A 25,676-nucleotide genomic window follows, 5' to 3' on the forward strand; every position below is an offset into this window, starting at 1 on the left:
CTCCCCCTGCTGTGTTCCCTCTCTAGCTGCCTCTCTCTGTCAAATAAATAAATAAAATCTTTATTAAAAAATATTAAAAAAAATACTACTCTGGCCTGATGATACCTAGGGACAGTCAAGAGAAAGAAATCAGCCTTCATTTGGCTCTAACCATTGCCCCCCAATATATGTTTTAATAAGGTCTGTGAATGCAGTATTTCCAATATCCAATTAAGGGTGAGTCTATTTTTATGGGCAGCAGGTAATGCAAAACATTCTGAAACTATTCTTCCTTTTCTCTATTCCTTTTTAGATGTTCAAGTAAGTCACTCGAGAATTATGACTGGCTACTTCACTTGAGTACATTACCCTTGGATGGAAGGAATTCACCCATGTCATCTCTAGATAAAGTAAATCAGTTTTAGAGAGTAAGACCTTGTTGCCACTCAGAGCATAGCATTGAATTACTGTCTCTGCTGGACATCACCTGAGGGGGCTAATTACTTTTTCCAAAACCCAATTCTCTTACCAGATTGCAAAGTATTTTACTTTCGCAATTGGATATTTTGAATTGTGGGTGTAAAAATTCCCATTATCTATAAGAAACCTCTACTATATAGAGATAAAACATGGGAAAGGAAGATGATCTAGAGAGAGATATAGAATAGAATGTGACTTTTATATGATTGACAATAATAGAAGTTCAGTGAAAAATAATAAACACCGAATTTTAAGACAAAGACATGACTATCTGCTTAAACCAATCAAGAACTGGAGGAGTAAAAAAAGAATGTTTTAAGCATCAAGACAAAACCCTGCATATAGTTGATGTTGATTCAAAATTTGTTAAATCGAATTGATTTAATTCGTGGTTGAATTTTCTGATGAGACACTTGAGGACTATGCCCTGTCTTTTTAAAGAGGTAGATGTACTTTAGACATCAGAAGTGTAGAAAACCAAGCTTATATTTTATTAATTTTGTTTTAACATTGACTTTTAAAATATTTTTATTATAAAAATATTAAAACATACATAAAAGCAGAAGAGTTTGTATAATAAATTCTCATATGAATCAACCAGCTTCAACAATTGTAAATACATTGTTCGTCTAACTTCCCACCCACTACCCCTTGCTGCTAATTATTTTTTACAGCCTTATTGGGGTATAATTTATAAAACATAAAATGTAGCCATCTATTGCACAATATAATTATTTTTACTAAATTTATAAGGTTGCACACCATTACACAAATCTAGCTTTAGAATATTTCTATCACCTCCCAAAAGTTCCTATGTGTTCATTTGGAGTCAATCCCACTTCCATCCTCATACCTAGGTAACCACTGATCGGGTTTCTGTCCGTATAGATTTACCTTTTCTGGACATTTTATATAAATAGAATCATATAATATGTAGAATAATGTTTTAGAGGTTCATCTATTTTATAACATGTATCACAGGTTTATTCTTTTCATTATCACATGGCCTTCCATTGAAGGGATGTATTACATTTTGTTCATCCATTCACACTGTAACGTACATTTGATTTTTTTTTTCCTGGTTTGGGGGCTATAATGAGTAGTGGCTGCTATAAAAATTCATATGCAAGCCTTTTTGTGGGCATATGTCATTATTTCTCTTCTAGATTACTGGGTCAGATGGTGAGATTACATTTACCTTTTTAAGAAATGGCCATTTTCCAAAGTAGCTGTACCATTTTAAAGCCACTCATAAAATTTCATATACAGTGTTTTTGTTTACATTCAGTTTAAGTATTTTCTAATTTGTCTTCTGAATTTTCCTTTGAGCAATGGATTATTTAACAGTGTGTTTTTTAAATAACCAAATATTTGAGGATTTCCCAAATTGCATTCTATTGTTAATTTCTAATTTACTCATACTTTATATCATTCCAATCCTTTTAAGTCTATGGAAACTTGTTTTAAGATCTGGCATATTATCTATTCTGAAAAATGTTCCATGTGCTCCTGAAAAGATTGTGTTTTCTGCTATTGTTGGGTGGAACATTCTATAAATATTGACTAGTACAAGTTGGCCGACAGTTTTGTTGAACTCTTGTAAATCTTTGCTATTTTTCTGTATTGTTCTATCAATTACCAAGAGTGGATTATTGAAGTCTCCAATTATTATAATTGAATGGTATACTTCCCTTTTTAATCCTGTAAATTTTTGCTTCATGGATTTTGGAACTCCATTGTTAGTTGCATATATATTTTTAGTTATTATGTATTCTTGATGAATTGGCCCTTTTTATCATTATCATTTATCATTATGAAATGTCCCTCTTTGTCTCTAGAAATATATATATATGTATATATATACATATATATATTTTTTTTTTTTGGTAAGAGAGGGAGAATGAGGGTGGGAATGGCAGAGGAGAAGGAGAGAGTCTTAAGCGGACTCCACACCTAGTGTGGAACCCAACATGAGGCTCAATCTCACAACTCTGAGGTCATGACCTGAGCTGAAATCATGAGTTGGATGCTTAATCCAAATGAGCTTCCCAGGAGCCCGTCTCTAGTAATATTTCTTCTCTTGAAGTCAGTGATGTGTCTGTTATTCTAGAGTATATTAATATAGACACTTCACCTTTGCTATGATTACTATTTCCATATTATATTTTTTCCTTTCAACTTGTTTATGTCTTTGAATTTATGTAGACAACATACAGTTGGATCTTGTTTTTATTTTTTATATGCAGTCTCTTAGTGATGTGTTTGGTTCATTCACATTTAGTGCATTTTAATGTAAGGCATTTAATACCTTTTATCTGGAGTGTTTAGTCAATTCACATTTCATGTAATCATACATTGAATATAATAACATTTAATGTAATATAATAAAGCAGGATTTGTAACTGCCATTTTACTACTTGCTTTCTGTATGGCTCATGTTTTTGCTGTTGTTCCTCTGTTCCTTTTTTACTGCCTTCTTTTTTGGTTAAACAAATATTTTTATTTTTATTTATTTATTTCTTTCTTATTTTTTTTAAGATTTTATTTATTTACTTATTTGACAGAGAGACACAGCGAGAGAGGGAACACAAGCAGGGGGAGTAGGAGAGAGAGAAGCAGGCCTCCCGTGGAGCAGGGAGCCCGATGCGGGGCTCGATCCCAGGACCCTGAGATCATGACCTGAGCTGAAGGCAGATGCTTAACGACTGAGCCACCCAGGCGCCCCTAAACAAATATTTTTATTATATCATTTAAATCCTCTTTTAGTTATTTCACTATTACAATATGCATCTTAAATTAGTAGGCTATTTCAGATTAATACTAACAATTCTGATAAAATATAAGAAATTTTCTCCAATATAGCTCTATTCCTTCTCTCCTTTGTACTATTATTGTCATACATATTATATCTATGTATATTACAAGTCCAACAATACAATTATAATTAGTGCTTTATGCAATCCTGTGTCTTTTAAAGAAATGAAGAGAAAAAAAGAAAACATATTCACACAGTGTTTTATATTTACCCACATTTTTACTTTTTCCAAGATGATTTCCTTTAGTATTGTTTGTAAGTATTGTCTACAAGCAACAAATTTTCTCGGTCTTTACCTTCAGATCTCTCTTTTTTTTTAAGATTTTATTTATTTATTTGACAGAGAGAGAGACAGCAAGAGAGGAAACACAAGCAGGGGGAGTAGGAGAGGGAGTAGCAGGCTTCCCGCCAAACAGGGAGCCCAATGCGGTGCTCCATCCCAGGACCCTGGGATCATGACCTGAGCCGAAGGCAGACGCTTAACCTACTGAGCCACATAAGCGCCCCTACCTTCAGATCTCTTTATTCCACCTTTCTTTCTGAAGGATAGTTTTGTTGGTTAGAGAATTCTTGACTGACATTTTTTTTCTCTTTCAGCACATTGAATATTTTATTTTATTGCCTTCAGGGCTTCTCTTTTTAAATGACAAGGCAAGTAGCTACTAGTCACATTGTTACTCCCCTGTGTATGATGAATCAATTTTGTCTTGCTGTATTCAAGATTTTCTCCTTGTCTTTCGTTTTCAACAGTTTGATTATGATTTTCTAGATGTGGCTCTCTTTGTGTTTATTTTACTTGGAGTCTGTCAAACTTCTTGTATCTGTACATTTTTTTTTTCATCAAATTCAGGAATTTTTTTAGCTGTTATTCCTTCAAATGTTTTTTTATATGCCCCTTAGTCTCTTTCACTGTTTCCTGAAACTCCCATAAGCCTCTGAAGATCTATTCAGGTATTTCGTTCTTTTTTTCCTGTGATTTTTCAGATTGGCAATTTCTATTCACTCATCTTCAATTTCATTGATTCTTTCTTCTAATACCTCAAATTGACTGTTAAGCCCAAGTTGGAGAGAGGCATGTCTCAAATTATTCTTACCTAAAGTTTGCTCATTTTTCATGAGTAACTGCTTCTCAAAGTTTATGACTCTATCAATTTTTAGAGCTATAAAATGAGTTTTTTTTTTCTGTTATTGCTTTTTGGAAAAAGATTTGCCTAATTCCTCATTCTACTATACTGTAAGTCCCACCTTTATGTTCCTGGATTAGTCTCCTAGGTATGCCATAACAAATTAACATAAACTTTGTGGCTTAAAATCACAGAAATTTATTCTTGCATACTTCTGGAGGCTAGAAATTTTAAATCAAGGTGGCAGCAGGGTTTACTCTCTCTAAAAGCTTGAGAAAAATTGTTACTGGCCTCCTCCAGCTTCTGGTGGCTGCAAGTGCTCCTTAGCTCTGGCATCATGACTCTAATCTCTGCCTCTGTCTTCACATGGACTTCTTATCTATATGTCTCACTCTGTGCCTTTTCCTCTCCTTTTAAGGACAGCAGTCATTAGATTAGGGAACAACCTAAATCCAGGATGATTTCATCTCAAGCTCCTTAACTAATTATATCTCAAAGACTTTATTTCCATGTAAGGTCATATTTTGAGGCTCTGGGTAGTCATAAATTTTGAAGATACATCATTCAACCCACTACAGTTCCCAAGCTGACTTTTGAAGTCAGCATCCAGACAGGGCTAGCTCACTGCATGTATTTGGGTATCTGTGTTAACTTCCTGTCACAAACATGCAATAAATGCTTTGACTGTTCTCTTGTAATTTCTGTGCCTCGATTTTCTCATATTTTAATGAATTGAGAACTAATAAAAGTACCAATCTGATAGAATTTTTGCAAGGATTAAATGAAATATTTCAATGTTCTAATAGAAGTTTTTGTTACTTAACAATAAAAGCTGTCATGTAAATGTCTGTTCCATGGCATTACACTATTGCTTATTGATGATTTCACATAGGTTAAAACCAAATACAATGCATCAACTAGTTCCCAAAATGTTTAGAGAATATTTTCTTCCAGTATCAGTCAAGATCTTTCTACTATATAGAAAATGAATCATCAACTGTCATGTATACATTAATGGTTACTGATGAGATGCTTGGCTCCAGAACGAGAAAAGCCACTGGAGATGCTCACTTCCTCCCCAAAGTGTCAAAATATAACTCAATACTAACCCAAACTTAAAATATACCAAAGATTCTTCCCATTTTAGCATTTGTTTCTATAGTCTCTCACCTCTTACTTTCAGAGCAGAGGAAATGTGCAATTGTAGAATTGCATTGGGATCAAACATTTTCTTTTAAAGGGCTTCTATCTTTTCTCCTATTTTATCAAGAGCTTGATCTTTGATCGACAAAATTCATATCCTGATTGAAGCCAGATATCTGATACCCCAAAACCACTCACCTCAGTGACTAAAAGTTAGTGAAATCCATCATTTAGAATACTGTACACCAAAGTCTACTCTCCTCGCTTTTTAAAAAGTCAGTTGTGTTGGTCTCATGTAGGGAATCTAGAAATTAAGATACTCTCTTAATTTACTGAGGACACTAAGGACCTTTTTTAGTGAAAGACACTCATTTGCTCTCCTTTACCTTGAGAGCTATGTAGAGCCAATGATCTGTATTCCCTGACCCTATAAGTCTATGAAAATTTTGTCAAGTTCTTAATGAAGAGGCAGGACATGTTCTCTAAATCTCTAGTCTCTGAGGATTTCCACTCCATGTGTCTAGTAGCATTTTAAATAGCTTTATTGAGGAATAATTGACAAATATAATTGTATATATTTAAAGTGTACAATGTGATGATTTGATATACACACACATTGTAGAATGTTTAGCAAGGTCGAGATAATTGGCACATCCACTACCTCACATAGTTAACTCTTTTTTCTTGCGGTAAGAATGCTTAAGATCTACTCTCAACACCTCTTAAGTATGCAATACCACATTATTAACTATAGTCACCATGCTGTACATTAGATCCTCAGCACTTATCCTTCTTATAACTGAGAATTTGAAATAATTCAAATTCATAATTTGTACCATTATGAAAAACAGTATAGAGATTCCTCAAAAAATTAAAAATTGAACTACCATGTAACCTGGCAATCCCACTTCTGGGTATATATCCAAAGGAACTGAAATCAATATCTCAAAGAAGTATCTGCACATCCATGTTCATTGGAGCATCATTCATAATAACCAAGATACGGAAAGAACCTAAATGTCCTTCCATGGATGAGTGGGTAAAGATGATGGGATATATAGAATGGAATATTATCCAGCCACAAAAAAGAAGATCTTGCCATTTGCATCAACATGTATGAATCTGGAAATCATTATGCCAAGTAAAATAAACCAGACAAAGAAACACAAATACTTGTGTGTGGAATCTAAAAAAAAACCCAGTGTCTAGTGGTATCATTAACTCAAGTTTTATCCCAAGCCTGTTTAACACAGCAAGCGTTGAAACCTAATTAGCTTCCAGGTGGCTTTCTTCCATCCTGACACACCTCTGGAGCTAAAAATAGTAGGAACAAGAGGGTATTTTGGTTCATTTTATCTGATCATAAGTATTTTTTTTTTTAATTTGGAGCACATAGGACTTATCACCACACAGATACACACGTAAACAATAATACACAAGGCCTGTTTGTTGGAGTATACTTTCTATAGCTTAAGTGGTGTTCTTACATTCTTATTTCCTGTCAAGAAAATCTTTGGGGGCGCCTGGGTGGCTCAGTTGGTTTGACATTTGACTCTTGATCTCAGCTCAGGTCTTGATCTCGGGGTAGTGAGATCAAGCCCTGTGTTGGGCTCCACACTGGGCATGGAGCCTACTTTAAAAAAAAGAAAAGAAAATCTTTTAAGTCAGAAGAGAAAGCATTAATTTCTTCATTTTAAGGAACGACAACTGAATTAAACGCAGTACAGCTAAGCAAAATACTCAAGGTCAAACAGCTAGAAAGTGACAGGATGGAAGTCCAGATTCAGGTCTCTGAATCATCACATAACTTTGAAGTTGTTATTCTAATAAATGCACAGTATGATTCAAATGTTTGTCATTATTCACACTGGTTCCTAAAACATGGTTTTACTTTCTAATCCTAAAGAAATATATACATTTTTTAAAAGATTTTATTTACTTATTTGAGAGAAAGAGAGAGCATGCATGCGTGTGCAAGCAAGAGGAAGGGGCAGAGGGAGAAGCAGACTCCCCAGTGAGTGCGGACCCTGGGATTACGACCTGAGCTTAAGGCAAATGCTTAGCTGATTGAGTCACCCAGGCACCCCTGAAATATATACTTTTTACACTGTTCATGAAGGACCTTTCAGTACCCCTCAACTGAATTTTGGATTTGATTAGGACTGAAAAACAAATTCAAAGAAGAATAAGAGTAACTGGCAGTCAGATTCAAGGAATGAATAGATCTTACTGCTTTTGCCCTAATGGTCTGTAGAAGGCAGGTTGGCTTTCTCGACAGAATGATTGCAGTTTACCCATTATCTCCAAACCGACCATTTTTGGCTATTAGGCATCAGTTTTCAGGGAACTAGATACATTTCTTTCCATCTAGAGTACTATTTTGTTTCCTTATAAACATCAAAGAAAATAAATTCCATTTAGATGATTTCTCATGATTGACACCAATAATTGGGCTCACATGGTTAATAAGATAAAATCATAAAAAGTAGAACTCATTTGGAAAAATAGAGTGTAGAGATGGTGGGGTCATTAGTTGGAAAATAGAAAATCTCTGTTGAAGTGCTCACGGTGTAGGAGGGGAAACTACATTTTATTTCTACAAACACTTATCGAACGGTGCTGTGTGCTGGATCCTGTGCTAACAGTACAAAGATTCATTCCATCACAAATAAGTCCAAGTATTTCTTGTGCACTTAGTGTGTGTTAGAGACCGCTACTGGTGTGGGGAACACAGCAGTTAACAAAACAAAATCCTTGTCCCCATGGTCAGGCCGTGGTATGCACGGCAGCAACTGATAGAAGAGATGTATGTTGTCTTTAGCACAGGCCTAATTGGAAGCTAATGAGTATTAATCAGCTGTCATGCAAACTGCAAACACTGGTAGTCAGAGCTGGATTCAAATCCAAGTCCCAGCACTTCACACAGTGTAGCCCTTGGGCAAATTACTCAGTCTTTTTTTTTTTTTTTCCCCAGAAGATTCTTTTATTAAAACTGGGTGACATCAGTAAAGGGACAGTACAAAAAAAATTTTGGTCCATGAAAAAAACATAATAATTCAGTTAATAAAAAGTTATCTTCAACAGGGACACTGTGTAGGAATGTTGAACTTCCTTCTCATGGTTCCAGCCCCAAGGAGAGAGGCTGTCCAGTGTCTGTGGGGAGAACCTTTTAAGGGAGGGATGGGATAATGGGAAGAAGGGGAAGACAGGGAGAAAATTCTGTCCCTGGTGTGGAAGAGGCAGGGATATGGGGCTGGAGGATGTGCTCACAGGAGCCTGAGGAGGGGGTGGGGAAGCAGGGGCTTTGTCAGTTCTGTGGGTTTAGAGCCCAGGCTGAAAGGAATTCCCCCTCTGTACCCAGCTGTCTCCCACCCTGCTATGTTGAATCTGTGAGCCTGGGACATGCTAACTTGGGGTGATACAACTTGGAAGAAGAATCTGAGGCTCTCCTGGAAAGATGCAAAACCATCTCAGTTCCAAGGGGCCAAGATCACAAGGTCCTGGGGCTACCTGAGGGGTCTGAAGCTTTGAGGGCAGGGGCTGGGGAGTCACAATCCTGTGAGGCAGGGAGAGGGAAGAGTCACAGACCCAACTCAGAGCTATTCGCCAGCCCTAGGCGCTTTCACTCCTCAGTGCCCTAGAAGTCACCAGCGGGTGTCAACTGGGCAGACAAGGGACAGGAAGACAGGGATGGCCCAGGGCTTTTACCCATTTGATTTTAGGCCTGTTTCTCCACAAAGGGATAGGGGAGGCAGGGTGGAGTGAATAAATGAGTCACACCTCCAAGCAACCGCAGGAAGGAACCGCCTCTGCTGGCAATGACGATACCCCAGGTTAGATCCCTGGGGCTCTGACAGAGAAAGGCAAGATTCCCCCACCCAAATGCCCTGTGTTAGGACAGCTCGAGAGCAGGGGATCCTAAAGAGAGCAGCTGCAGGGAGTGTGCTGGGAGGGAGCACTAGCTGACAAACTCCAATACTGATGTGGACCCCCTACAAGGGAGTAAGAGAAGCCCTGAGACAGCAGGCCAATCCAGAGGGCTGCGGACTGACCTGGGGCTCAGTGGGGCCCAAGAACCAGGGTTCCTTTAGTGCTAGAGGGCAGCAAGTAAAGGGAGCGTGTGCGCCAAACCTGTGGAGGGAAGGAAGGAAATTGGATTCGTTATCTGGAGAGCCAAGATCAACTAGCTTATGGAGTGCCCCCAGGCCTGAGTCTCAGAGAAGGGGCTACAGCTCCCAACTCCTGGGTCTCTGAAGGGCAGGATCAGTGTAGCCAGTCCCCTTGAAGACCACCTGGCCTTAGGCCCAATCCATTCAATGCACTGATTACCACTACAGGTTCTCTCTCCAATACTATCTAGAGGTCCTATGTAGACCAGGGGAGGGTAGAGGCACATGGGAACTTTGTGGGGCAAAACTGGGGGACAGGAAGGGATGGGGTGGGAGAAGAGGGTGACAGGTGTCTTGTGAGACAGAAATGAGAGACCCTCTTCATTCTGGTGTTGTCCTTGAACCAACAGCATCCCCTGGAAGGCCCCAGGCAAGACCAAGGCAGGTGCTATGAGGCAGGCAGCACAGGGCCCAAATATGAATCGGTGCAGCCAAATCAGGGCTGTGGGAGAGGCCCTATGTATTTTGGATTCCCAAGCCTTGCCCTAATTCTTGTCATCTCTGCTGCACCTTGGAGTAGACGTACCGGCACTCAGCCTCCTGAGCCCAAGGCTGGAAGTAAAACTCGGCTCGGCGCGCTTCCTCTGGGTTACCCACCACATCGGTCATGGTCTTGAGGTCCCGGCACTGGGACTGTAGCCAATCATTGATGAAACCCTGAGGGTCTCTGGCGAAGCTCAGCATGAACTCCCGCTGGGTCTTCAGCTAACTGATAGTTTCTATTGTCTCATGGATCTTGTTGTCTAGAGTAGCATCTCCTGCTGGCTGGTAGTAGACAGCAGGAAAGAATTCATCTGGGTCTTCAAAGTATCATCCACTTCCACATCGATGTCATAACCAGCGGACTTTTTCTGATCATTTGGGTCAACACTGATGACAGGATTAATGATGATGGGCTCTGGTAGCATAAGCAAGGCATGGAGCCGTTGAGGGATCTCTGTAAACTTCGTATGTTGAGAGTCAAAAATCTGCTGGAGATACTTGTCACAGATGACAAACTCCCGCTCGTGAGGGTCCTGGAGCTTATGTGTCTTAATATATTGCCGCAGTGCTTGGATGATCACTGGACAGGTCCGGGTGTGGATGCCCAGGAGCCGAGCCAGGCGAAGGTCTAGTTTAAACTGGGGAGGTTGGAGGTCCAGCAGCAGGGGGACAGTACACCGTACATGCCCGTCTCCTGGCCGCTTCACCTGGAAGCCCTCCATTTCCTGGGCAGGGGCGGGCCTGTGCCAGTCCTCCAGGCTCCGTCCTTCTACCCGAACCTCCTGGAAGCCACGGTCCCCTCCCCATCCTTGGCATCTGATTTAGCCTAATTGAAAGTGTTAGAAATAAAAATTCGCAGCTTCCGTTTTTGCTTGATGGGACGTTTCAAGGCCTCCTGGATATCTAGCCGTTTCCTCATGAGAGTCTGGTCCAGCTTCCTTTCAAAAGCCAAGAGATCCGTATAGGCCTGGGCTTCTGGTACCAGGTCACGAATCCTTTGAGAGAAGAATTTGGTCAGCCATCTTCTTTTTCTTTGCATTGTGGTTTTGATTTTGGACCGCCTGCTGCTGGACCTGCTGGACCTGCTGAGGTGCAGGTCTCTTGCGGGACTGGTCCATCCCTGACTGGGCCATCCCTGAATGGGCCAGGCCAGGTCAGACTGAAGGGCTCCCCCCATAGCCAGGGGGTCCCATGGAGGGTCCCGGGGGTGTCATTCGGCTGCCTGGCAGCATACCTGGTCTCGGATGGGCCGCTCCGGGCATCGGGAGCGGTACAGCCCTTGAACCGGCGCCGGGCCCGTTCGCATGGGAGGCCCCGGAGTCCCGCCCGGACCCAGGGCAGCCCCTCCTGAGGCTCCGGTGCCGCCGCTCAGCCGCAGACTGGAAGCCCACCCGGGCCTCCATCTCGCATCGAGCCGCTGCCGCAGATGCACAAAGAACCGGAACCGGAAATTTTTGGGTGTCTTTTTGGGTGTCAGGTACCCTTTTAAAAACGGCACCTACAAATATTGTAACAAAGTTGTACAGTGGTAGATCGTGACTACACTTACGGTGGTGAGCACTGAGTAATGCACAGAATTGGCAAATCACTATGGGGCGTCTGGGTGGCTCATTCGGTTAAGCGTCCTGCCTTCAGCTCAGGTCCTGGGATCCAGCCCCATGTCATCTGGCTCCCTGCAGCCCCATGTCATCTGGCTCCCTGCACATCGGGGAGCCTGCTTCTCCCTCTGCCCTACCCATCCCCCCTCCCCCGCTCATGCTCTCTCTCTCTCACTCTCTCAAATAAACAGAAAAGAAAGGAAAGAAAGAAAGAAAGGAAAGAAAGAAAGAAAGAAAGAAAGAAAGAAAGAAAGAAAGAAAGAAAGAAAGAAAGAAAGAAAGAAATGGCAAATCACTATGTTGTAGACCAGAAACTAATATAACATTGCATGGCAACTATACTTCAATAAAAAAATAGACAATAAATAAATAAAATGGTATCTACATCATATACAATGAAACATTTCACACAAAGCACATCACATAAGGGCCTGAACATAGTAAGTCTCAATATGTGTTTGTTTCCTTTCTCCACCATTTCCTTTGTGAGGACTAAGTAAGGATGATATGCCCTTTGGGAGATGGCTGTCTGCAGAGCCTGGAGGCGTTCCACTTTCTGGATAAACAGACTTACGCCTGGCGAACTGTACTGATTAAAAGTTCCAATAGAGGAAGAACAAACTAATTTGGAAGGGATAATCAAGACTCTTCATAGTCCAAACGGGATGATTTCCCGGCCGTGCACAGAACCAATAAACCTCCACCCCAAAGACAAAAGTAATTTTCTGAACCTGCACGAGGTTCCTCCAGAGAAGGAGGTTTTGCAGAGCACGGTGGTCATAGCTGGGCAGTGCAGCCGGAACCCCAAACCTGCGCCATCAAAGGGGGGAATCACAGAATTCTTTGCAAAAGAAACATGATTTTACTTAAACTCTTATCCATAGTACTTAAAATCACTGCAGGTGATTTGACCCAGGCAATGGCTCCCTCCTGCCATCCCATCATCTGAACTTTAGGACCTCATTTTCTGCTGCTTTTGCTCATTCCTCTTCTGGGTCTCATGTTCTCCTCTTTTGTCTCCATATTGCACTCGGTGTTTTCTCCCACTTTCCATTCTTTTGTCTGCTGTAATCTATATCTTTTCTTTCCTTGTGAATATCATACTCAGTGTCCCCTTTCCTGTGAAAATGGTGCTGTTGTCACCAACCAGAACAATGGGCTCCCTGAATGATTTTCCCAAATGGGGTCATATTCACCTCCCTGTTCCTCCTGGTCTTCTTTGTCGCTAGTGTCTTAGGTTACAAGATGGCTCCCCAAGGCTGTGAGTAGAGCCTGGGTTCCAGAGCTGAGTTAGATTTCTTTCTTTGTGAGAAACTAGGTAAGCTTGTCTGAGGTTTAAATTCTAATTGCCAACTTGAGTCTCAGGTGATGGGCCAGTCGGCATGTGTTCATGTTAGAAATACTGGCTGGCACACAACCACTAACAGAATCTGTCCAGAACACAATCCCCACTAGGGCGTAGATCTCGTACAACGAGTAGGACAGAACACCCAGCTTCACCCTGGCCCCCCAGTTGGAGTAAGGGAGGGCACTTTACTCTTTGGCAGCCAGTTGGTACATCGGCCACCTTGCTCCAAAAGGAGAGCTGACCAATAATAGTCTTTCTCAAAGGAATTTGAATGAGGAAAAGGAAAATCAGGCACAAGAGAGATAAAAGTGAAAGGTGCTGGGAAAATATAAATAAAAACAAAACCTTTGCCCAATGCAGAAGACCTCTTTACAAAGACAGTAGAGAAAGAAAGCACCTTTGTTATTGAATAAGCCTTAAGCCAGAATGTGAGGAGAACCACAGGCAACCCGCTCAGAGATTGCAGAGACAGAAAGAAATTGTACCCGTGTCTGCAGCTAAGCAGATACAACCTGTTACATACATGTTCTCAAGATAAACAATAACTAGTCCTCAAGTATGACAACTTGCCAGCACCATTTGTCATCCAGAGTTTATCCGAACCGTACTGGTATTGGGGTAATTGTCTTTCTCCAAAGGAAAAACAAGCTTCTCACATCGTCATGGCGGGAGGGAGATTGGAAACCTGGAGCAAGGAACCCACGGAAGTTAGGCTTCTAACCTGCCACAGAAACTAGGAGATGGAGGCCCTCGCTCCTCCAATGTTCACATTCCAAAGAGATGGCTTCCTGGTCCTTGAGAAAGATATTCCTAGTCCTGAAACTGACACAAGCCCTATCTCATCTTCAAAAGGATTTACATACATTTCAGAGAAGATTAAGTACTTATAATTAGAAGTTTTCTGAAGTAAGTGCCCAAAGAAAAGTAAGGGAGGGAAATCTCTTTCCTAATTTCAATGGGACAATGAAGACTTCTAATTTGTGTGTCTTTACAACGATCCTGAGGTAGAGAGAGGCTGAGAGGGTGTGGCACTCATGATGGAACTGTGTGAGCTGAAGTGACATGGTAATAGGACAAAAGAGTCAGCACAGGCTATAAGGTAGAGACATCTATCCCAATATTCATATTTATACCGAAATCTAGAATTGAGAGTTAGGAGAAATGATAGAGAAACAGGCATGTCCATGTAGCAACTAGCTGAGCAGATCCACCATTTTCCCCTGTTACAACTGCCTTCCATCCAGACGCATTCATTTAAGCCCTGGCTGTCCAGATTTCGCCACATTCCTCTGTATGTACGTGTGATTACAACCACACGCCCTCCTCCACACGCACACCTCTGAAGCGGCACGAGGAGTCTTTGTTTCTTGTTTTAAAAAAACGATTGCTTAAAACATGATGGAAAGACCTCTCCCTGAGAGGTTGTTAGGGACCCTTGTATTGTGAACACCCTGTCACCCAGATAAAATTGCCTCCTCTGGAGGAGCTTTGACATCTGGAACATCGGTAGGTCATTCTATGAAGTCAGAGTCCCTCAGACAACTCGAATAAGTTGTGGACATGCAACTTAATGAAGCGGATGAAGGATCATGACGACAGGAGGCGATCTTTGGTTTCCTTAAATATCACAGCTCCTCTATGGTAAGAATTAGCCTCTGTGCAAGATAATCACAGAGCAAGATAGTCATCTGTTTGTTTCTTTGCTCATTCATTCAACCAACCAACAGTTATGGGGCCAGGTGAGGTTCTGTGAACTGGGGGCCCAACCATGGACCGGCCAGACCCAGTCCCCTGCTGTCGGGCAGGTACGCCTTGGCCGGGGAGGCAGACCAGAAGCCCAGAAACATATAAAGATATCATACATCAGGGCACAGTGGGAGGGGGGAATAAAGCACAGAATGGTGGGTGCTGGTGTAGATAGGTGGTCAGAGGGACCACATATATTTTGTGTTTATTATCACTCTGCTGTGGGTTAGGCCCACAGGATGAACTAAAGCATGACAAATCACATTTCCCAAGGGTCAGTGAAAAAGAAAGCAGATGGCTGGAGCTGGATGCTCGAAAGGAATAAATACAAAAACTCCCTCTCTGCGCCATGGAGGTGGGCCAGCTCCTGGGCCTCCACTCAGCTTCCCTCAGAGAGCGCGTGAAGAAGCCAAGTGAGGGATTAATCATTGTCATTGCTATTCAGTTAAGGAGCCCATTGCCAAAGGAGTCCTGACACATCTTCCAACAGCTATGCAGGCATAAAGCCCTGGGGAGGGCAGAGGGAGGACACGGGCCTAGTTACCCCGAGACCCCGTGTTATCCCAGAGCACCCCAGGAATTTACTTTTACTGCAGCGGGAAGCGTCTGGCCCACCTGACATCTCAGGGTCATAGTAGTGGCCGACATAAAGGGAGTTAACAAACGCCCTGCTTGGTATGAACTTGCACAGGGTTATGACCCGACCCTCTGCCTCTGCACATCTCACACTACGTCCCAGACTGCCTTGCAGTGCAGCTGAGTGTGCGTGCCTTCTCTCCCAGACCGTCCGCAGCTCCCGGGGACAGGGACCTGGTCTGTTCCTCAGCCAACTGTCCAGCACGCCGTTGCGCTTGGCCTGTGGAGGGAACTTCACGCAGCTGTTGAACAAGTGAGACCAGATCGAGTCAAGGGCTTTGCGGGCGTACCCACTCCTCTTCTCAGTAAGCTACTCTTTGAAGCAAATGAAATGTAAGGACTGAGGATACTATTTCCGTTATCAACTGCTTTGTATTCTGTGTGGGGAGAGTGAACTGCTTGGAGAAAATAAATGGGCTAGAGCTGGGAGGTTTTTAAATGACCCTTGAAGGGGAAGGTTTGGAGTCCGCGGAATGAGAAGCTGGATAAAGCAATAGCTCCCCTCGGTGGCCTTCCAGGGTCCTAACCTTGAGGACTACCGTCTCGGGCTGCGTTGTCTCTGGTGGGCTCCTGGCCGAGGACACTTGGCGACGCGACACGGCATGTTCATGCTCAGACATGCTTCTGGGAAAGACACGATGCCAGGCGCCTTGTCCCCAGCCCAGGGGCTTCTCCACTCCGCCGCCTTGCCCCGACGACTCCACAAAAAGACCCTATGTGCTGAGGACACCTGCCCTTTAAGCACAATCACGTTTTCTCTTGAATGTATGAATGCATAGAGCCACAGTCTGTATTGCTCACACGAAAACAAACTCACAGAATCACTGGAACTTTGCCAAAGCACTCGAATGAAGTGATGGACATGAAATTTGGGGGGTGCTCAGCCCCCCAAAAGAGTACGGTCAAATGCAAACTTTACCCCCCAAAACAAATACATAAATCTACGTTGAACTATGATCAACAGGCAGCCCTCCATGCCATCCATCTGGGGAGAGGTGAGCAACTATCCAGTGAAAGCAGGAAAGGTCCTCTGCCCAGAGAAATTGGCCTTGAGGAGAACTTTGGCCTGATTCATGCAAATAATGACCACAGCTGGAGTGCTAACATCTCTTAGCCCTCCCAGGGTCTGAGGAGGGAGCTACTCTGACAGTGGTAGGTCTTTGTGCCCGGGCTGGGGGCGTAGGCGTCTGGCCAAGCGTGAGACTGGGACTGAGCCCCATAGCCAGAGGCAGACTGAGAGGCAGAGGGATATGATGACAACAAAGGCCCTGAGTTACAAGGCAGAATTCGGGAGGCTGCCCAATCTTGTACAGACTGTGTGATCGTGGGCCAGACCCATAGTACACAGTGAGCCTTGTTTCCTCATCCTCAGGTCCAGGCCCCGCACTTAGCCTAGGAGAGTGCACTGATCAAGGTGAAGTACAAGGTACTCCATTAGCGTGTGAGGAGAAACTATCGGGACTTCTATTTGCATTTTACTTTTACGGTCTTCTGTCTTTAAGTTTCTATTTTTGTGTATGTTTTGAATGCATATGGTAGTACAGTGGTACATAGACAATTTAAAATTATGTGGCCAAAACGGTGTGAAGGCCACCGGCTTAGAGACTGCGAGTTAGGAAAACATGGGTTCACATCTCTACTTTGCCACTTATGAGTCTCTTGACTGTAGGCAAATCCCTTAATTTTTCCGAGCCTAACTTTCAATCTGTGTATTAGCAGGATAATAATAGCACACACGTCGTATGATCGTTGTGAGGATTAAAGGAGCGCTTAGCATGGTGCCTGGCAAGAAATAAGTGTGAAATAGGTAATAGCTCTTATTACTCATCAACAAAATGGAGACGATAATTTCTTTCTTACCAAATTGTTGTGAAATTTAATGACATGCTATATTTAAAAGCACTTCGTAAAGTATAAATTCCAGACAAGTGTAAGGCACTATTTTTACTGCTTGTTGAAAAACATTTCCAAGTTCCAGAGTGTTAGACCAGTTCAGCTCAACCCTTCCTCTCTGGGACCACCCGACTTTCCCTCACATTTCAGAGTTATCACGGGGGGGCCCGGGAGAGCATGCTCATTAGCACTGGTGCCCTGAGATGTTTCTCTACAAACACAACTTGAACATTACCTGGACGGCTGGGTGTGGCCTCGATAAGGTTCCTCTGCTACCTCCACGCTTCAAAAACGTTTTCTAGCTAAGACCAATATATTCCTAGTATTTCCCAAAATTCTTCTCCTTTAAAATATAGGGTCCGCACGTGAGGTGGTTTGTTCACATAAAGCAGCACTTTCGAAAACACAAGATTTATGTGTTTAATAAGATCTACAGAATCCTGTGAGTTGGTGCCAAACTACATTTCAAAAACAGGGCTGGCTCCCTGAGCGAGCTATTTAAATGGAAGAAAACATAACCAACTTAATTGCAGCTTTCTTTTGGCATAGTAAATGATTTATAACTCAAATCATCACTGTTTTAGCTCTAGTAATACAGTATGACACCAGCTGACAGAGCAATGAATACAATAGTCCATATTCTGACTCCCGCTGTTGAATCACCTTTAATCTGTTTCTTTCGGTGACTCAGGGAAAAGGTGGCAGAGTGAGAGTCAAGATGGTAGAGAAGGCAGGCTGGTACTTACCCACTTACCATTGACTGAGATCTGGGAGCAGAATGTTAGGGAATGCCCTCACCTCCAGTTCCTTTGGGGCTCCATGTTGTAGAGGATGCAGCTAACTCAGGGATGGTCCTATAGCTGTCATTCTCCAGTCCTGAAGTTGGGGTATAGCCTCCCTGGGACCAAACTCCCATGGGCTAACAAAACGGAACTTCACCTGACTCTGGGCTTCTGGAAAACAGTGAAGGGCAAGAATATCCCCCCACCCTTTGTGTTCCGGGAAATGGCCGTCTGCAGAGAACCACCGAGCCCTATGTGATACGATTAGACAGGGCTCAGGATGACCTCTCTAAGGACCTGTGACCAGACCAGATACAGAGCCTCCCAATTCCCACAAATGATTAGCTGAACTGGTGGTCCCCACTGACCAATCAGGAAAACTGCGCACTAACTTAACTTGATTAAACTTTATCAGGCTTCCCACCTTCCCCCAGGCCCCAGGACTTCGGCTGACCCTAAGCTTCAGCAAGCTTTCGTGAGTACTGAAATGCAGAACATTGTCCCCTCAGTGGCCCTCTCCTGCCCAAGCTGTCTATTCACACCCCCTGCTTGCCACCCCTGAACGCCCACTTCTCTCGAGCTGTCACTACTCCCCCCGTAAAGAAAAGCTCTTTCTGCCTGACTTTCAGATGCCTTCTTCCTATTGCAATAGTCCTTATGAATAGAGTTTCTCCTTACCCAGGTCCAGATTTGTTTTTTGAAAGGAAAGCTACACTTTATATTCTACCCTTAGCATTTTCTCTCAAATGTGTTTTTTTCATGTATTCGCCTATTAAACAAATCTGTACATATCAACATATATAGAGAGAGCTCAATGTTGGTGCTACTGATAAAATAAAAGCAGCAAACTCTCTCATGGTGTTAGGCTATTGGGGAAGAAGCTGAAAGAGAGAGAAGAAAAAAAATAAACATACAACAATATCAAGTGCTTCGGAGATAAATACAGCAAGGTAAGTGAGAAAGGGTACCCTGGCTTGGGAATGAGTTGAGATTTTATGCATGGTAGTCAGATAAGATTTCACAGATAGAAATAATGGAGAGAGCTAACAGTGTGAAGTCCCTGAGATGTGTTTCTGGGGTGTGTTTGGAATGTTCAAAGAATAGCCAAAAGGCCGGTGTGGCTAGGACCCAGTAAGCAAGGGGCAAGAGATAAAGTTAGAGGAGTGGCGTGTTCTAGACCATGCAGGCTTTATAAGCCAGAGTAAGGACTTTGGTTTGTACTCTGAATGAGAAAGAAGACCAACAAGGAGTTTGAGCAGTACTGCAGCGATCTGACTAACACTTCATAGAACGTCTTAACGGAATAATACTCTGGAGTCCAAGTGGAGATCAGACTGGGAGAGAAGAATGGGAGAAGCAGAGAGAACATCTAGGGATCCAGCACAACAATCCCTGCAATAAAAAGAGGGTGGTTTGCCCTGATGTGGTGACAGATTGTAGAACAAGAGGGCAGGACCCGAGGAGCTGGAGTTTGGAGGATGTCATGCTTTATATGCTTATTAGACGCTAGGTGAAAATTGTATCTATTCATACAAGTCGTGAGTTTGAGACAGAGATCTTCACAGATTTTGGATGTTAATATCTATGAAGGGAATATTATTGATTATCTAAATAATTAAAATGTAATTATTTAAGTCAAATAACTATTTAATTGCTTTGTGTACTTAAGCCAAGTACGCATATTTAGCTTTGCCTACTACCACAGGTCTACTTTGCCTGATATGCTAATTGTGCTTTTGCCTCAGGCCTTTGTCCCTTCTGTCTCCCAGTGTCACTCAAAGTGCACCACAGTAAAAGCCAGAGACAACGAGCCAGACTGCAGACTGACACACTGCTTTCTTCCATGGGACCATCTTGCAATAAGAAAGAAAATGCCAGCTGGCCTGAAAATTGAGCTTTGCGAGGCGGCTGGTTTGCCTTCTGGAATGGTCTCTTCGCCTTAACCCTTCCTGGAAGCAAACATTTCACAGACCACCCTTTGCGGAACACTGTTTGAGACCACCAGCTCGTTCACAGATAACTACACGGCTCTTCTTCATCTCACACAGGTCCCTGAACAGGTGTCCCCTCCTCCAAGAACATTCCCTCCCATGCAGCTGTCTGCGTCAGCCTCCTTTACCTTGCTTTCCTTTCGTCTGTAGCCGTGACCATTACGTGACTTTAGGTTAGGTAATTATTTATCTAGTTCAAGTGAACAAAGCGTGTTCAATTAGGGCATGAACTTTGTCTTATGGAGTTACAGCATCAGGGCCTAGGAAAACTACCAGGCTCAGCCAAGGTGAAAGTGGACGAAGAGAAATATAATGACTGAATGCACGCTTATTCATATCAGGGCCCCTGCTCCCCTTTAATTTGTGTCCATCCAATAAATCTTTGCACTTCTTTATTTTTAACAACTCATTTTCCTCAATTCAGGTATATTTGCGTTTTGTTTCTGTTTTAAACCAACCTGAAAGTTTTTCACGTTAAATTTAATCCATTTACCTTGTCAGACCAATATGTTTAACTTGCATTCATTATCATATGTTTTTCTTTTTTTTTTCTTTTTCTTTTTTTTTTTTTTAAGATAGCTGTACTCTTCTTGCTTTTTCATATTCTGCTATTTGGACTGAGTTTGGGAAACTGTTCTCCCCTCATCGTTCTGTAGTTTCTCGGATTCTCACATCAGGGATGAAAGACTAACTTGATCCCCCCCATTATTTACAATTACTGATTAGTAACTTCTTCCCTGTGTCCTCACCTAACCATCTTTGGGTTTTCAATATTTATTTCAGCATCTCCATGTAACCCTTCCTGTTCCAAACCTTCATGTCAGAAAGACTTATCATAAAGTCACATGTGATGGACTCACGGTTTCATTAGGAGTTAGAATTTCCTCCTCAATCAGGCAGAAAATCTATTTCAGAAGAAGCCAATAGGATCTAATTATTTTTGAGCCATCCATTTCATGTGAACTGCAATATGTTGTCATAGATCCTATAATATTTCAGTTCACTCATCTCACGGTGAAGTTTTGACTCGGGCAAGAAGTAGGACGGATATTTGTGGTCCAGGTCCACACCCTTTAAGGAAAAGTCCACAGATACAAACCATTCTCATGGTCTAAGGGTCTGGGGTGAGGACAGGGAGCATAAATTGTAGATTGTCACTTGATGAACCTTCACTGGTTTCACCAGCAACATCAGCTCGCTGGAGAGAAGTCCTTTGCCCCTGTTTTCCTCCTAGACTCACAGGGTGGGAGCCAAGTTGAGCTTCAGATTGTTGCTTTCCTGTCCCCATGGAACGAGAATGAACACGAAGGGTTTACTGGTGGAACCCAAACCCTCCCTGTGGGAAAAGGCAGGAGGGAGCCTGTTGCTGCTTTCAGTTCTTGAGCTAATCGCTTGTCCAAGGGGCTCTTCCTGAGTTCCGCACCCACTTCCAGCTCTGTTTTCTCAAAAAGAAACCATCATGACAGCATTCCTGCAACCGGGAAGTGTGATTTTCGTCTCTAGTTTTCAGCTATTTTAAAAATATATTTCTGGGCCGCCTGGGTGGCACAGTTAGTTAAGCTTCGGACTTTTGGTTTCCGCTCAGGTCATGGTCTAAGGGTTGTGGGATGGAGCCCCAAGTGGGGCTCCATGCTCAACTCAGAGTCTGCTTGGGATTCTCTCTGTCCCTCTGCCCCTCCCACTTGTGCTCTCTCTGTGTCTCTCTCTAAAATAAATAAATCTTGGGGCACCTGGGTGGCTCAGTTGGTTAAGCAACTGCCTTCAGCTCAGGTCATGATCCTGGAGTCCCGGGATCGAGTCCTGCGTCGGGCTCCCTGCTCAGCAGGGAGTCTGCTTCTCCCTCTGACCCTCCTCCCTTTCATGCTCTCTCTAACTCATTCTCTCTCTCAAATAAATAAATAAAATCTTTAAATAAATAAATAAATCTTTAAATACATTTTACTGGTCATTTAAATTGAAATTTGAGAAGAAAAATAAAAACGCCTTTTCCTCACACCACCATCTTGCTCAAAGGTAATTTCTTTGTTTTCTACTCGGTAGCAAGCATGCTAGAAAAAATTCTGAGAACCAGTCCTGGGAGTCAGTGCTCTGCTTGGTTATTCGATGCTGTTATCAAATCAATTTTGGTTGTGAACTCATAAATACCATGACATGCGTATCTCAATCCGTGTAATCATCTAAATCTAAAGGAGTATTTATGGATAGGTAATGCAGAAAAATGAAGGGAATTAGGGAGAAATGAGTAATCATTTTTTTATTCAGCTGAAACTGTCAAGGACCAAAGGGCAGGAGATCTGAAAGCAGAAGTAATTGACTTTCCTCAGTATCTATTATCTTCCCAATAGCATAGGATTTATAAAGTAATAAATAACAGTAAACTGAAGAAGAAGGCAGATCTGTGTATCTAGTCTCCAGGCTTGATCAGAAAGCAAACAGTAGGCTTTCACATCTCCAGTATTTAAAATCATGTATTAATTTCTCTATCACACGATATGTGGGCAATTCAGCAAACCAGAAATTATTTAATTTAAAAATTGCCCTAAATTTCCCCTTCTGATGCTTATTCATTATCTTACTCATCTTCATTTCTGGCTGGAACCGTCAGGAGACAGATTCTCAATGAAGTAATCAACAGTTCTGTGTCATGGAGACAGCTGGTAGGTTTCAGTGGTGGGTGAACTGGTTGACTTTCACAGATACCTCCGGCCATTTAATTGAATGATTTAGGCATGACTAAAGGCTAGACAAATGCCTTGAGGAGTTAATTTGAAGGAATCATTACCACATCAAAACACATGATTATCATTAACAAATCATACAATGCCCTTCGTTTGTTAACAGCATTATACAGGCAAGTAGCAAAGATTAGCAGCCTTTCTGGGTTTGTTAATTTGCTCAAAAATCACAACTATAGGAAACAAAATCCGGAGTTACATAATCAGCCCTAGAGGAGGCTTACTGGCTTGTGCTATTAGCGAAGATATTTAGAGCATTATTCCCAGGCTTGCTGGGGAGCGTTTGGAGGGATGGAGTCCTCCCTCCAAGTGGCTTTAGGTGGCACAGTTTGCAGAGTATAGACTTGTATGTAGAGACTGGAACCCCGGGAAGACGCCTGGAGAAGGGGGCACATAGGAACAATACCCCGTGGGACTGGGGGTAGCGCGGGAGCTCAGGGGGTGCTGGGAAGGCACGGGGGTGAGAAGGCAGATGGGGAGTTGGAGGGTGCCTTGGAGACTGAGCTGGTTCCCCCTTATTTCTAAGTATAATTCAGAGGCAGATCAAATCTGAAACATTTTATTTTTGAAAACCAAAAAGTCTTTTATTTCTATTCATGTGAAAGTCCAAGGTGGTGCCAAATATATAAAATGTGTGATCGCATCCCCCTGAGTCCTGTGATTCTGCTATTTCCTCACCAAGCTTGGCGAGGACCTTTCTTGCGTACAATTACTAAGCTGCATTATCTAGTTGGAAACAGCCCAGGTGCTTCACAGTGAGAGAAGAGAGAGCAATTCAATTTCATTTGTATTACCCTGGCACCTTCCCTGCCTTATTCTACCAAGTAGCCTAGAATCAAATGTTGAGCTAGCACTCTTTTAACTAGTGGTGTTGAAACCAGGGATCAGAAAAATTATGGACATGGCCAAAATCAACAGCCAGTTAATAACAGAACCAAGCCCCTCATCTCCTAGACCTTTAAACAGCTCTCTTTAAGTTGGGAGAGAAAGTCCCTCTAAAGAGACTATAAGAAAGCACCTACCACATTTTGTTGAATTTCAAGATATCATAAATTTTATGGACCACTAAGAAAAAGAAAGATTGTCAATTATAAAATTCCATTAATGGTGATATGTATCCTAATTTTACAGATGCTACTATATATATATTAGAGATATATAGTATACATTATATTTTTAGAGATGTTAGTCTATGATATATATACACATAATACATTATTTATATATTAGAGATGCTATATCTATCTTAGAAAAGCATCTTAGAACTGAAAAAATATGGTTATAGAAATCCCCGGTGTTCCCAACTAAAGTGGAAGCTCATCTAGGCAGGATACTCCATTATTTCAGGTGCAAACCAAACAGAGTGCCACACCCAATAGTTTCAGCCATGGGCTTTAATTAGTCGCTTATGCTATACTAAATCTTCTATAGTAAGCTTATTCTTCAGTTGGTGATTCTATAGTATTTGCTCTGTGAAAATCCATTAATATAATCTATTTATCTTCTGTACACTTCTGCATATTTAAAAAAAATTTTTAGTTAATAGACTTTTAGAGACATTTTAGATTTATGAAAAGATCGAGCAGAAAGTAGAGTTCCCATATACCCTCTCTCCCCGCTCCCAGTTTTCCCTATTATTAACATTATGCATTGTTGTAGCACATTTCTTACAATTGATAAATCAATATTAATACATTATTAATTAACCGAAGTCTACAGTTTGCAATAGGGTTCATTCTTTGCATTATATAGTTGTGGGTTTTGCAAATGCATGATGTTATGTATGCACTATTACAGAATCATATAGAATAGTTGCACTGCTCTAAAAATGCTTGACCTACTCATCCCTCCCTCTCCCCAAATCCCTGGTAACCATAGGATTACTACCATGCCCCCATAGTTTTGTCTTTTCCACAATGTCATATAGTTGAATTCATATTCATATTTTTGGCTGGATTTTTTCATTTTCACTTAGCATCTTTCACTAAATGTGCATTTAAAGTTCTTCCATGTCTTTGTATGTATGACCTGGTAGCTTATTTATTTTTATCACTGAATAATATTCCACTGTCTGGATGTACCACAGTTTATCCACTTACTTAATGAAGGACATCTTGATTGTTTTTAATTTTTGGAAATTATGAGTAAAACTGTTATGAAACCATAAAAGACCCTGAATAGCCAAAGCAACCTTGAAAAAAAAAAAAAAAGCTGGAGGTATCACAATTCTGGACTTCAAATTATATTACAAAGCTGTAGTAATCAGAACGGTATGGTACTGGCACAAAAATAGACACATAGATCAATGGAAGAGAATAGAAAACCGAGAAACAAGTATATGCTCAGTTAATCTTCAACAAAGCAGGAAAGACTATCCAATGGGAAAAAGACAGTCTCTTCAATAAATGGTATTGGGAAAACTGGACAGCAACATGCAAAAGAAGGAAACTGAACCGCTTTCTTATACCAAACACAAAAATAAACTCAAAATGGATTAAAGAACTAAATGTGAGACCTGAAACCATAAATATCCTAGAAGAGGACACAAATAGTAACTTCTTTGATATCAGTCATAGCAACTTCTTTCTAGATATGTCTCCCAAGGCAAGAGAGACAAAATAAAAAATAAATGAATGGGACTACATCAAAATAAAAACTTTGTACAGCAAATAAAACAGTCAACAGAACAACAAGGCAACCTGTGGATGGGAAAAGATATTTGCAAATGATATGTCTGATAAAGGATTAGTATCC

General features: G+C 41.8%; 1 pseudogene across 1 annotated transcript; it reads right to left on the bottom strand.

Moving 5' to 3' along the window:
• Nucleotides 1-8,512: 8,512 nt before the first annotated feature.
• On the bottom strand, nucleotides 8,513-11,596 carry LOC118013737 (annotated as a pseudogene). Its single transcript, XR_004680109.1, has one exon. The product of XR_004680109.1 is annotated as an SWI/SNF-related matrix-associated actin-dependent regulator of chromatin subfamily D member 1-like (transcript).
• Between the last annotated feature and the right edge of the window lie 14,080 nt (nucleotides 11,597-25,676).

This window comes from Mirounga leonina, unplaced genomic scaffold (genome assembly GCF_011800145.1).
Source record: "Mirounga leonina isolate KUSES-001 unplaced genomic scaffold, KU_Mleo_1.0 Mir_154, whole genome shotgun sequence".
Taxonomy (NCBI): Eukaryota; Metazoa; Chordata; class Mammalia; order Carnivora; family Phocidae; genus Mirounga; species Mirounga leonina.